This window comes from Sorex araneus, chromosome 4, assembly GCF_027595985.1.
Source record: "Sorex araneus isolate mSorAra2 chromosome 4, mSorAra2.pri, whole genome shotgun sequence".
Classification (NCBI taxonomy): Eukaryota; Metazoa; Chordata; class Mammalia; order Eulipotyphla; family Soricidae; genus Sorex; species Sorex araneus.
This window is the reverse complement of record NC_073305.1, coordinates 5465561-5479586: the sequence shown is the minus strand read 5'-3', so window position 1 is coordinate 5479586 and position 14026 is coordinate 5465561. Positions and strand designations below refer to the sequence as shown.

Genomic DNA, 14026 nt, shown 5'->3' with positions numbered 1-14026 from the left:
TCAATAACATGGCCTGTAGTCTATAAAATCAATAATATAGTCCATAGTCTATGAAATCTGTAACATGGCCTGTAGACTATGAAATCAATAGCATGGCCTATAGTCTATGAAACAGATAACATAATCCATAGTGTATGAAATCAGTAACCTGGCCTCTACTCTGTGACATCTCTAACAAGCATAACGATGACCGGGGACCCCGTTGGTGGATAATGATGGAGAATCTGGCACCTGGTAAGTGGGAAGCAGAGGAGACTTGGCTCCCATCCTTCTCACATGACACGCTCTGGTACGTGGACTAAGGAACAAAAGATAAACAGATAATCTGACGCTTAAAAGAGTTTTTGATTTTTGGTTTGGGAGCCATGTGGCCCTGGGCTCAGAGGTCACTCCAGGCAATGCTTGGGGGACTGGGCAATGCCAGGGCCAACTGCACGGCTCTGATCCATTCACCGATGGATACCAGTAGCTATTGTAGCTGTTCTTTCCTAAACTCTGACTTTCAGAAAATTCTCTGCCAAGCACTAGGGGCCTGGCAGTGACTTCTGGTGATACTCAGCCAACCAGGAAGGCTGGTTCCATGCTCCCAGCTCTGGCCTGGCTGCTTGGGGGCAGTGGGGCTCGGGGCTAGTAGGGCCATGAGGACCAGCTCAGAGGTCTCCAGGGTGGCACCCAGCAGTGCTTGAGACTTTCATGTGGCAGTCAGTGGTCCCTGACTTAAGCTGTCTCAACACTGCTCTGCTATAGGAAATGATGCTTCTATGAACACTCACACTCAAGTCTGGTGTAGACGCACGCGTTCATCACCTGGGAGGGAGCTACCGGCTTTCTACCTCCCCAGTCCGTATCCCCCGAAAAATGGTTTTCCACAGTGGCCATTCACCAGCACACACTTGGATTCCTTCACATCCTAGCCAACATCTGCAACATTCTGCCCTCTGATAAGAGTTCTGCATTTTGGGGCTGGAGCAATATCACAGCGGGTAGGGCATTTGCCTTGCATGCGGCCGACCCAGGGTTCGATTCCCAGCACCCCATATGGTCCCCTGAGCACCGCCAGGAGTAATTCCTGAGCACAGAGCCAGGAGCAACCCCTGTGCATCACTGGATGTGACTCAAAAAAAAAAGGGGTTCTGCATTTTAATGGGAGGGCCTAGATACAAAAGCCATTTTGCAAAGTTATTCAGAGGGGCGTCGTGATCCTGAGAAAAGGCTTTCAGCACCGCCAGCTGCTGGGTCCCCCTGGGGAAAGCAAGAAGGGAATACGCGGAGAGTCTCTTTTCGGAACAGATGGGGTGCTCATGTCATTTACATTCGGATGAACTCCTGCAGGCAGCAGCTCTCCTCGGCCAGCCGCCAGCCTTCCCCTCGGAGGTGCTGGTGTTCCTGCGTGGCTGGGGGCTGGAAAGGAGGCAAGGCCAGTGAGACCCCGAGAAACACTTGCACACTCGCTTCTCCTTGTGCATGGTTCCTGCACCAGGTCTGTTCTCGGACACTCCCTAGAAACTCACATAACTCGGGGCCGGAGTGGTAGCACAGTGGGTAGGGCATTTGCCTTGCATACGGCCATCCCGGGTTCAATCCCCAGCATCCCATATGGTCCCCCAACACCAGCAGGAGTAATTCCTGAGTGCAGAGCCAGGAGTGACCCCTGAGCATCACTGGGTGTGACCCCAAAGGAATGAAACTCACATAATGCCCTGACATCCTGTGGGTGATGTGAGGATGGGAGTCGGGTGGGAGCCTCCACCCAGCCCCCCTGTCCCTCAGCTCTCTGCTGCTCCGGCCTCAGTGAATCCCCTCGGTCCACAGGCCCCATGGCCTCTGAGAGTTCAGAATCCCAGATCTCATCTCTTGAGCCGACCCTCTGAACGTTAATTTCAGCCATCCTTGAAGATAAACCGAATCTCGCATCACTTGGCAAATGTGCAGTGACTGTGGGTGGGGGCAGCCGTGGGCTCCTCGCCCAGGCCCAGAGGCACAACGCGGCAAAATAAATAAATAAATCACGTCTTTCTTTCCCGAGCTGCAGCCAAGCATAAAATCACATCCCGTCTGCCGGGTCCCTGCTCTGATAACCCGTTTAGTAAACCGGGTTTATCTGCCATGTATTCACTTGATTTTGTTAGAAAAAGAACAAAAACAAGAGAGAAACAAGATCCATGATAAGCCGTGCCCCTGAAACTGCCATGATTCCTTTCCAATCCCCCAATCCCTGCTGAGCTGTGTTTAATTACATGCTCATTTCACCAGGCCTGAGTCTCTCTCTCTCTCTCTCTCTCACTCTCTCTCTCTCACTCTCTCTCTCTCTCACTCTCTCTCTCGCTCTCTCTCCTGTTGGTTGCCATGAAACAGTGTCTTGCTCTATCTGTCCTGAATCTCGCAGCTAGCCCACACCCCGCAACTTCCTGATTTGAATATAATTTGACCAATACTTGCATGTTGCCGGCTTGTGTGTGTGCTTTTCCCAGCCAAAGGGGCTGATTAAACTCAACACTGCAACCTTTCAGCTTGTGAAAAAGCTTTTGCTCACACACTTCCTCCGGCCTGGCATGGCTGCCCGAGCCACACCCAGGGGCAAGGGAGAGCCCAGAGAGACCAGGGGAAAATCCCAGACAGCAAAATGCATGAGCAACAGGGGCGCCAGTTCCTGCTACACTCGTGGGACCAAAGGCGTGAACAGATTCGCCTAAACCTGTTAAATCATGGGCCCTGCACACTGGCACCTTCTTCCCAAAGACTTCCAATAGTTTTGTTGGGTGAGGATTGTCCTGGAAATATACTTGACCGAAGCTCTGTTCTCTGCCATGATGACTGAAACTGTAGTCCAGGGCCAGAGAGATAGGCCAGGAGGTAAAGGCTCTTGCCTTGTGTGCGGCCAATCATAATTTGAACCCCTACCCCACCCCAACATCACGAATAGTGGTGACCACTAGGGTGACTTCTGAGCAAAGAGGCAGGAATAGCCCCCAAGCACCACACGCATGCCCTCCCCCATAATAAAATGCTATTCATAACTGGCCTAGATCAGTCAGTCGCAGGGGGCCAGGGGGCCTCTAAGAAACCATCGAAGGCAACAGTCTGTGTCTCTCCAAGACCTTACTTGAGCCCCATGCTGCCCATCCACCCCCGCTGGAGTTGGGGGAGCACAGCAGGCCCTGCCTTCACGAACACCCCGCACTGCACAGGCCCAGTGCCCTGTGGCTGCAGGGCTGAGCCAGTGACCAACATTTCAGGAAACACAGAAAGAAAAGCCGCGTCCACGTCTGTACTGAGACCAGCAGGACCCTGCCAGCTTGTGTTCCCGCTTCCACCAAGTGACAGATGCAAGAGGATGAGCAAGCAAGCATCAGCCCCACCCCCTTACCAGTCACCCAATTCCTGCATGCATCCATGCATCCATGCATCCATCCATCCATCCACCATCCATCCCATCCATCCATCCATCCATCCATCCATCCATCCATCCATCCATCCATCCATCCATCCATCCATCCATCCATCCATCATCCATCCCATCCATCCATCCATCCCATCCATCCATCCATCCATCCATCCATCCATCCATCCATCCATCCATCCATCCATCCATCCATCCATCCATCCATCCATCCCATCTGTCCGTCCATCCGTCCATCCATCCATCCATCTATCTATCCATCCATTCCTCCTTTCATTTCTTTGGGAGACTTACTTCCTTCTCTTTCCAAGACCTTGAAACGGTGGAGAGGGCCCCCAATTTACCAGAGAATCAAAGCAGAAACTCACTTCCAAAATCTGCTTCTGGCCAGAACCAAATGATGTGCTGTCTGTCTGCATAGGGGGCTCTGCATCCCGACTGAGCACCAAGAGCCTGGTCCACCAGGAAGGAAGCACACCCCCAAAACAGTCAATCGGGGATGGATCCGCAGCATAGCTGGGAGGGCATGTGCCTTACATGCAGACATCTCGGTTCAATCTCTGGAACTACACGTGATCCCCTGAGCCCAATTATGAGAGATCTCTGAGTGCAGAGGCAGGAATATGTCTGGAGCACTGCTGGGTGTGGAAGGGAAGGGAAGGGAAGGGAAGGGAAGGGAAGGGAAGGGAAGGGAAGGGAAGGGAAGGGAAGGGAAGGGAAGGGAAGGGAAGGGAAGGGAAGGGAAGGGAAGGGAAGGGAAGGGAAGGGGAGGGGAGGGGAGGGGAGGGGAGGGGAGGGAAGGGAAGGGAAGGGAAGGGAAGGGAAGGGAAGGGAAGGGAAGGGAAGGGAAGGGAAGGGGAGGGGAGGGGAGGGGAGGGGAGGGGAGGGGAGGGGAGGGAAGGGAAGGGAAGGGAAGGGAAGGGAAGGGAAGGGAAGGGAAGGGAAGGGAAGGGGAGAGAAGGGAAAGGGAGGGGAGAGAAGGGAAAGGGAGGGGAGGAGAGGGGAAAGGAGGACCACAGGTGGTCTCGAACGTGGTCTCAAGCCTGGCCTGGAACGTGGTGCGTGTGGCCCTGGACAGAGGGCTCAGGGTCATGCCAGCTTCTCCCTGGGCCCTGCCTGCACCCCATGTGAGCTCTCCCCGAGAAAAACCAAGGCAGATGAGCTGGGAGCTTCCCAGCACATTTCCCTACTTCCCTGTCTGTCTCCTCATCTGCAGATTCAGACACGAAGCCATAGATCAAAGTGAGGGCGTGAGGCTCTATTCGAGAGCTCCTTCAGATACTTAGTTATTCTAGAGTCCGCCAACACACTGTCCAGCGCGCACGCCCTGGCTGGGGCAATGTGGACTGGGCGACTCGGACTCTGAGGGCCAGCCACTCCCCTGGGACAACAGAAGGGAGGACCCAGCTCTGCATCCTGGCTGAGAGTGAGACGGCCCGGCTCTTACCTCGGGTACCGGGGAGAGTTGGCAATAGAGCAGAGGCCGTGGAAGTATCTCTTACCTGGGGGAATTAAATATTGATTTCATTTTCACTTCATTAAGTCGCCTATTGATCAGACAGGCAGAGTGGAAGATGGCAGTCAATCACTAAATAGACACTCGATAAATATCAGGAAAGTTTGCTATTCCCTCCGGACTGGGCTTCCTGTGGGCTGGGGAGCTCAGGAAGGCTGCCAGCCCCCCTGTCGTAGCTGGGGTAGGGAGCCGGAGCAGCCAACACAGCTGCCCAGAGAACCGAACTCCACAGTCTCCTTGACTTAAAAAAAAAAAAAGAAAAAATCTGTCTACTTGGGGCCAGAGTGGCCTTTGCATGTAACCACCCTGAGTTTGATCCCCAGCGTCCCATATGGTTCCCTAAGCTTTCCAGGAATGATTTCTGAGTGAAGAGCCAGGAGTAACCCCTGAGTATCCCCAGGTATGAACCCAAAACAATAAGAATCAAACCCAAAGCATCCTGATATTCCAGATAGTGCTGTAAAGAAGGCATTTGCCTCGCACATAGTCAACCCTGGTTCAATCCCCAGCACCACAGAGGGTCCCCTAATACTGCTAGGAGTGACCCCTGAGCACAGAAACAGGATTAAGCCCTGAGTACTACCATATGTGGCTCTAACGCCCCCCCCCAATACCAAATAAATACAGATTTTTAAAAAAGCAGACTAGCAACTCCCTAGATAATCCTCTTGGGAATATGGATTGTTTTTAGGATTCTGCTTAGGACATGCTGGGCAGGACCTCAGACTAAGAGTTTAATTAGAAACTGCAGGTAAGAGCAGGAGCAAACCATTTTGCAGGAGAGGCAATGGGATGAAGATGTACATGGGCCAGGGTGCAGAGAAGCAGAGCATTGGGAACCCAGATCTGAGAAGGGTCGAGGAGAATCATCCAGCAAGAGCACTGCCCAGTGCTCTCGATGCTGATGTCAGGGACTGGCAAGGCTGGTGCATGAACACAGGAGCCTCAACAATATTAATGCCTGCAATGGCTGATGTGTCCAGACCAGGAGTCTGATGTCAACGGCCTGGACCAATGCTTCCACTCTTCAGACTCGGCCCTGACCAAATGGCCCCTGTGTCCACCGGTCTGGGTTGTGGCATGTCTTCCAGAGGGAGGCATACACCCATCTCTCTCCACACCATCAGCCGGTGGGCTATGACGCATGCTCACCCATCTCCTGCCATGGGGCTCACATTAAGACAGTGATCACACCCTGGGTCAAGCTACCCAGCTTCCCTGCCCCCACAGACCATCCAGAACCATGCGGGGGAGACGTTCCTGTAGGTTTCTGTGAGGTTGGAGGGACGTCAGCCTGCAATGAACAGGGGAACCGATTCTGGGGAGCTGGTCAGAGAAGGAGAGAAAGGGAGATGACAAGGGCAGGAGAGGTGAGGTCCCGGATGGGGGAGTAGCAGGTTTCAGTACCTTGGACAGAGCCTGGCCTTCCCTGACCCACAGTCTCATCACTGGTGTCAATAAATCCACCTTTTCATGGGAGGAAAATGGCGGGGAGGGATGTGGGAGCTTTGGCAGAGGGAAGTGGACACTGGTAAATAGACCGGTGTTGAAACACTGTATGCCTGAGACCCAATCATGAGTAATAATCTAACTTCATGGGGACTAAATACATCTACAAAAATCAAAGAAAATAAAACAATCCATCTCTGGCTTCAGATATTTGGACTCCAGCTTCTCTTCTGTGCAGAAAAAACAGATTGAATTCATGAAAATGCATGCAGGGCCCGGAGGCAGAATGGTGCCCTTTGCTGCAGAATTAAGTAGGGCTGGCATCCGGGCGTCTCTCTCTCTACCTGGAGCCTCGTCCCTCCATGGCTTTGTGTGGCTAAAGAAGGACTGAAACGCTTCGCCAATGCCAGCCGGACACTGTGCCAGCCTTGGCCGACACAGAACTCTCACTGGCCCGGTGGCAGCCGTGCTTGACAGAAAGAGAAGCACACCGGGAGCGTTCGACGATCTCCAGGCAGCGACAGCCTCTCTGGCCAGCCCAGGCCTCTCCGACCCCGAGTGTGACGACTCTTCCAAACCGTTTCCCGGAAGCACGTGACAGCCCATTTTTCTGCCACGCTCCAGGAACAGAAGAAACGCAGGACGTCTCTGTAGCAGCCGCAGGGCGGCGGGCAGGTGGCACCCAGCGAGCTGCAGCGGGGAAGGAAGGCGCCAGAAGGCACCTCGTGGCAGAATTTGTGTTTATTAAAAAAACAAAACAAAATAAAACCCTCCATTCTTATTTTTTAATTTCTCGGAACAAGCACGGCTTAGCATGACCAGGCGGCGAGGGGTGGGGGTCGGGGGGAGGGAGGCATTTACTAGGGAAAAAATCAACTTTGTTTTCAGCCTGAAGTTCCCAAGGCACGATCCTTGCTGAGTCTCCTCCTCTCGGGGCCTCTGAGGTGGAGGTTCGGTTCTGCCTTCCCTGAGCACTGGGCAGTCAAGCGCAGCAGGGCCCCATGGCCTAGCACCTTCTTCTGTCCTCTAGGAAAGCATGTCCCTCTCTTTGGCTCTCCAACTCCGCTCTGTGGATATGCCCAGAAGGCTCTAGAGAGACCCGGGCAGAGGCCAGGCAGAGAGGCAGGACAGAAACGGTCTGTCCCAGGCCTGTCCACTGGACCTTCCTTGGTGTCTCTGTCCTGCCCCCAGAAGGCCAAGCAGCTGCTCCTCTCCGCTTCCTCCTTACTCCCATCTGACCCAGTCTGACCCACTGGGCCCCGCTGGCTTCTCTCAGCCGCACCCCCTACAAGATGGCAAGCAACGCTTAAGACAGGCTTTCTCTGCCTCCTTAGGCAAAGCCACATGTGGGCCACCTGGCGTGCTGGAGCCTGCCTCACTCTTCCGTCACTCCCTGCTGTGGGCCCGATTCTCCTAACTAAACCCATGACTCAAGCTACCAGTTCCCCTTCCTGTGAGCCACCAAATCCCCACACCGGGTCACTGTGGGTGGTGGGGTGGGCAGCTGACCAGACAGACAGAGGCTTATATTCAGAAGGAATCGCTGCTACCTAGAAGAGATTTTGTTTTGTTTTGTTTTCGAGCTATACCCAGTGGTGCTCAGGGCGGACTCCTGGCCCTGTGCTCAGGGATCACTCCTGGCAGGGCCTGGAGGACCCTGAGGGGATATCTGGGATCTAGCCTGGCCATGTGCAAGGCAAGCACCCAACCTGCTTCACTATGTCTCCGGATCCTAGAAGAGATTCTTACCAAACACAGAACAACAAACCACCCTCCCGCGTCCGGAAGAGGCCACTCTCTGAAGACGAGCTCATTTGGCCCAAGCATGCTCAGGAGTGAGACACTGGGACACTGGGGGGTCTGGCACAAAGGACACTTGTTCTATGCCTGCCACTTTCCTGAGACTTCACAAAGCTTCCGTGTGACGATCCCACTCCCAACATTTCTGAAGTCCTGCCTTGGCCTGGGCCTAATGCGTTGAACTGAGAGGTACCCAACGCATGATCCATCCTTGAGAACCAGCGAGCAATGGGATGGGTGGGAGGACCGTCCAAACCCACACAGGGACCAACCCAACATCACCCCCCAGACGCCACAGGCAGCTGGGAGTCCGTTACTACGGGAGCACAGGGTGATTTCCCAGAGACTCGCTTTAGCTAACTGCCTAGGCAAGGCACAGACCCGCACATCAGAACTCTGAGCCCAGCAATGCAGCCAGGAAGCACTTCCTGGAGACTCACTTCCTGCACCATTGCTTCTCCCTGACGGTGCCCTTTAGCCCGCCGTCCCTTCCTCCATCCACAGGCAAGTATGACAATGGCCACAGCAGCCACCAAGAAGGAGCTAGATGGGCTACCCTTCTGCTCTAGCGCCCCGCCCTTGGAGAGCCTAATGACTTCCTCCCCTCCCCCCTCCCTAGTACTTTTCTGAAGGCACCGTGGCCCAGAATGTGCCTTCCTGCAATCTCCCAGATTTCACTTAATTCCCTGAGATGTCCGTGGTGCTCCCTGTGAAATGGCACATCTATTATTTAAGTGCTATTAGCTCCTGGTTGTTTATGTCCTTGATGGAAGAGAGTGAGCGCACAGCCTGCTGCTGCCTCTGAGATCTTCCCTGCCACCCTGTGACGGGCAGCTCTGGAGACACAGTGCCAGCCCCACCCTCAGCCACCTCCTACAAAAACACTGTGCAATATCTGATGCACCCGGAACAAGAAACTAGAGAGGAAGAGGGAGAGAGGGGAGAGAGGGAGAGAGAAGGAGAGAGAGAGAGAGAGAGAGAGAGAGAGAGAGGGAGAGAGAAGGAGAGAGAGAGGGAGGGAGGGAGGGAGAGAAAGAGAGAGAGGGAGAGAGAGAAAGAGAGAGAAAGAGAGAGAGGGAGGGAAGAGAGGGAGGGAAGGAGGGAGGTAGAGAAGGGGGAGAGAGAGAAAAAGAGAGGGGGAGAGGAGGGAGAGAGTGAAGAAGAGAGAGAAAGAGAGAGGGGAGAGAGAGAGGGGAAGATAGAGGAGGGAGAGTGTGGAAGAGAAAGAAAGAGAGAAAGAGAGAGAGGGGACAGAGGGGGGAGAGAGGGAGAGAGAGAAATGAATGGGACAGTCCCATTTATAATCACTTCAAAAGAACAAATTGCCTGGTATCAAAGAAGGTTAAAATCCTATGTACTAGGAGAAAATGGCAAGGTCATTAAAAAATAATAGAAGACACAAAGAAATGGAAAGAGGTCTCATTCTCACAGATGGGAAAAATTTACATTCTTAAAGGGAACATCTTACCTAAAGCAATCTACAGATTCAAAACAACCCCTATTACGATTCCAATGGTACCTTTTCCAAGAAATATGACCTCCTAAATTTTGTATGGAACAGAAATCCAAAATAAAACAGAACAACAACAAAACACCTCAAGTAGCCAAGACAATTTTAGAGGGAGGAAAATTAAGAAAAATGGATGTATCATGCTCCTTTCCTTTAAACTATACCACAAAATGAGAGTAATCAAAACAATACAGTGTTAAAATAAAAAACAGATATGAAGATAATTGAATAAAGTTAAAAACCAATAAAGTCATTTATGCATGGATAATTGATATACAACAAGGGAGTCAAGTATATACCACAAATTAAGGCAATTTTCCTTAACAAATGATGCTGAGAAATCTGGACAGTAATATACAATGCAATGAAATTAGATCACATTGCATAACTCCCATTCACCAAAAAAATTCAAGATGGATAGAAGTCTTACATATAATACTCACACCATCAAATTCATAGAAATCACAAAAGATATATGCCATGTCATCAGCCTCAAAGATGACTTCAGGAACCTGATTCAATATCAAGGAACACAAAATCATAAGCTAGGATTACCTCATTTATGGCAAAACTTCTGTGCAGTAAAGAAATATCACCAGAAAAAAAAAAAGAAACAGAGAAGCAGCTCCTGACTGGGAGCAGCATTTTACCCACCATACTTCCCCAAAGGGGTTAATATCTAAAGAACTCATACCACTCAATAACAACAAAGCAAAGAATTCAATCAAAAACAGGCAAGACAAGTAAGACACCATGATTTTGCTGCAAGGCAGATTTACAGATGGCCATTAGGTACATTTTAAAATGGCCAATAAAATGTATTAGTTGGAGATTACAAATCACCAACACAGTGAGGTATCTTCACACCTGTGAAGGTGCCTTTCTAGAGAAATTCCAGAGGCAACTGGTAATTGCAAATGTGTGAAGCATAAGAAACTTTTATAGACTGTTGGTGGCTATGTAAATTGACATACCTCTAGGGAAAATATGTTTTAAAAATCTTCAGAAATCATAAGCCAGAAGAGCAATTCCACTTCAGGAATCAGGGCCCTGAAGTCATCTCCGAGACTGAGCCACAGCCCACATCATCCATGAATTTGATGGTTTGGGTCTTACATATAAAACTTTAATTCAGCATTATTTATCTCACAAATTTGAAAGTACAGTGCATAATGTTGTTTCAAGAATAGTAAAGCAAATATGCAAAGAAGATGCTTTTGGTCATAAAAAACAAAACAACACTACAACTGAGTGTGGAAATACCCTAGTTGCCCACTAATGGATGAGTAGAAAAAGATGAGAGGAGCTTACAGACCCAATGGTCCACTACTCAGATGCAGAAAAACGCTTTCCCACCACTTGGAGCCACATGAATGGAACTTGAGAGATTGCACCAAATGAAATAGCCAGAGAGGAAAACAAATGCCTGGTGGCTTTGCTCTTCATGGAATAAACAATAACAAAATTAACATGATGAGCAACAAAAGAAATCTAAGACGAGGAGCTGAAATGGGGTTTGTGGACGGGATGGAGAGAGTGGGGTGGGTGCATGGGTCTCTGTCCTCCAGAGTGAATTAGAAAGAGGGAAATCGTCACCTTTCCCTGGTGTACATCCCAGGGCGAGATCTCTGGTTCTGCTTCAGCTCAGAGGACCGAGACTAGACAAGTCTGTGTGCCGTATGGAAGCAGGGGTGGCGGGCGCTTTACTCAGCCCATGAATTGCTGACGACAGAAGGGGTGAGGAGGGGTTGCCAGGACATCTAGTCCACACAACCCATCATTTTTAAATCTCACCAACTGATGACTGACCAGCCAGGTGGATAAGCAAACTCATCAAAGGGATGCAGGAGGGGATCTTTCTCTTCAACCCTTCACCTGTGCCCTGGGAAAAGTGGGGAGCAGCAGTTCTCACCCATGAGACAGTAACACCTAGGGGACAAAGAGCCCCCGTGCTGTGGCCCTTGAGAGGCAGCCATGGGGCCATAGAGACAGACAAGGTGACAGCAGGGGGACATCAAGAGCAGAGCCAGCAAGAGACAAAGCACATGCGGAGCAAGGACAAAGTACACGGGAACCAGCAAGGAACCAGCGGATGACCCGAACACGGGGGGATCCGAAATTACTGTCACGAAGCTGTTAAGCAAATAACTAGTTCCAGAAACATCTGGAATTTTGTATGATAATAGTACACATAAATCCAAGGATTCCCTCAGGGGTTAGGTCAGTTTTTTCCTGTTGCCATTATTTTTTTCTTCAGGGCTACACCCAGCGCTGCTCACGTCTACTCCTGGCTCTGCACTCGGAGATCACTCATGGCGCACTCAGGGGACCCTGTGGATTGAACATTGCTCTGCCACACGCAAGGCAAGTGTCCCATACTCCATTCTATTGCCCAGCCCCAAGACCAGTTTTGCAGCTCCAGGTCCACTGAGAACTGGGGAGGAATAAGGAATTCTGCATGTAGGAAATAGGTAAGGTCTCTTGTCCCTGGTGATTTCCTAATGATTTGAAGAGATCCAAGGGGATGACCCAGTATTAGTATAATGTCTTCAGGGTATGGTAGCAACTGGTATAAGCCAGTTTGAGCAGATCAGAGGAAATGCTCATGGGCTATAGGCTTCCAGGCAGGAAGAGAAGGCCCTGGAGAGACACAATGATCAAGAATCAAGGTCTGACCCGTACAAGCAGCAATGCTGTGAGGTCAGCAACCAGGTGAAGCACTGGGATTCCAGCACAGGTTGGGCAGCCCCACTCACTGAAACTTTTTTGTTTTTAAGTCAAATCACCATGAAACACAGTTACAAAGCTTTCATGTTTCAGTATCAGTCATACAATGATCAAACACCCATCTTCAAACTCTTACGTCTACATATGTAGCACTGTAGCACTGTCGTCCCATTGCTCACCGATTTGCTCGAGTAGACACCAGCAATGTCTTCACTAACGTCCAAGTCTACGTCTGTATAAATCTTAATTCCAGAAGTTCCTGCCTAGCTGATCCTTCCACCCATTGCACGGATGAACAACCACTCTGTTGTCAGTTTGCTTCCCCATCGCTCCCAATCCTCTCATTCGGAACAGTCGCTCCTGGGTCAGCATCTGCCACTGCTCTGCATTTGGCGGGTGTAGGTGTTCGCAGAAAATAGCATCTGGGATATATTAGGAAGGGAAATCCCCGAGTTTTTAGTAGGACTCCCGGGGTGTGCAGCAGACACGTTAAAACCAGAGCTTCCTTCACAATTCCGTCTCACAGCTGACGAGTGCTTTCCTCCTGTCCCAGTCTAGAAAGTAGGTCACTTGGATGATTTCCCCCAGGGAGCAGAATCCATTTTTAATGGAAATCTGAATGCTACAATTACAGCTCAATTGTCTATGGAGCAGCAGCATGAGCCACAGACAAGGGCAGGAGATGAATGGGACCTCCAAAATCAGATTTTCCACAGCCTGATCCCCCCGCAAGAAATAAACTGGAAATAATCCATAGACTGCAAACTTGCACTGAAGTCAGTCTCAGTGGATCCTAGACTTTAAATGCGTTTTATCTTGACAGACAAATGTTGAAAGGCCCTGGATGATGATTTTTCACATTCAGGGAAATGTGGGACAATAAGGAATTGGGACATTAAGAAGAAAGAATCTAGAAGAACTAAATGCTGGAATTAGGAGGATTAAAACAGGCAACTTGGCAGTAGCATATACCTATATCTGACACATATTGGATGTGACTTGGTTTTCCGAAAGATAGCAAAGTTTAAGTGAGACAAAACTCTTGAAATGACCACAATTTTTAGCTAAACAAGTCACTCAATTTCTCCAGACCTCAGTTTTTTCAACACGTACAAAGGAGTCGAGATGAATGTCTCATTGATTCAAAGTTCCCAGAAAAATTTAATTAAATGGGTTAATAGGACCGTGCTGAAATTATTACATGAATGAGAATTATGAATGAGAGATTTTAAAAATGATTTTTAGAGAAAGGAACTCATGTTCAAAATTGCCAGCTGAATCTTAACAATAATCAGAAGTCTCGTTTTCACTAGGGGAATTGAAGGACTGGTTTCATTAACCTGTGTTCAGAGGTATTACATGAGACTCCTTTCCACTCACTGATAGCCATCTTGCTAATTCCTATCTGGACAACCGTGATTCACATTTGCTACCTATTCAGAATTTGATGGGCCGGTGTTAGGCTTTTAGCCAAAAACCTAAGCTATGGGAAACCAGAGCCAGCCGGTTCAGTATTGTAATTCTGATGTCTCGAAAACTCCAGTCATTTCAGAGGAAAATTTCTTAGCATTTTCCTATCAGTGAGTTAATAGCTTGGTGACAGGATCAAGGTAGAGTCAGAAAG

General features: G+C 50.0%; 1 protein-coding gene across 3 annotated transcripts in view; it reads right to left on the bottom strand.

Annotated features, from left to right (window-relative positions):
* Positions 1-14026, bottom strand: part of GRM7 (glutamate metabotropic receptor 7) — an 862221-nt gene that overhangs the window by 167957 nt on the left and 680238 nt on the right. The window lies entirely within an intron of this gene.